Below are 759 nucleotides of genomic sequence, written 5' to 3' on the forward strand. Positions count from 1 at the left end.
TTATTTGGAAAACCTGAAGCCTCAACATGGGCAGACACATCTACCCTATTTATAAAAGGAGAAGAAAAACAGGCATTGTGAAGTTCCTGATAGACTCAACACCCAAGAGTAGAGAAATTTGTTGTTAATGAGATGCTTCATTTCATTATCTTCTGTATCACCAGTTTTATATCCAGAATATCACAACTCTCCATATAAACATTGTAAGGCCACTCCAAAGACAGGCATCTGAGTCCCAATTCATTCCTCTTTGAGAACCCATGGGTGGGTGACACTATCAGCTACTCATGAGTTTAAATTCAAATATTTGAATGGCAATGTATTCCAAGATGTTATCTCCTATCAGTTACAATTAATGAAAGAGAGGATAGGTTAGATGAAGAAACAATCTATACTTATATGTTTCTTACTGGTTTTGAGCCAGTAGTTGTCACTGGATTTTATCAACTCCTAGAATAAAGAAATCCATACAGAAAATAGAAATGAATTCATCAAACCAGAATGATGCTAATGTGAATTTCTTCCTCACAAAACTTTGAATCAAATTCATAAAGCTTCAGCCAGAAGTTTTCCCAGAAAAGGGGCACAGAAGAGATCAATGGGATCTGCAGGTAAATGTCCTTTAAGCAACAAGTAAATTTTTACTAAGTATTCTTCAGTTTAAAGGGAATTAATAAGCAGAAGCAATATCACCATAGAAGGCACCCGCAACAGATGTGTGGACTGAGCAATCTGAGTCAATGACCATAATAATGCAGA

At 36.0% G+C, this 759-nt stretch overlaps 1 pseudogene; it reads left to right on the forward strand.

Annotated features, from left to right (window-relative positions):
• Positions 1-132: 132 nt before the first annotated feature.
• Positions 133-611, forward strand: LOC102241880 (annotated as a pseudogene).
• The last annotated feature ends 148 nt before the right edge of the window (positions 612-759 follow it).

Source organism: Myotis brandtii, unplaced genomic scaffold (assembly GCF_000412655.1).
Source record: "Myotis brandtii unplaced genomic scaffold, ASM41265v1 C41652410, whole genome shotgun sequence".
NCBI lineage: Eukaryota > Metazoa > Chordata > Mammalia > Chiroptera > Vespertilionidae > Myotis > Myotis brandtii.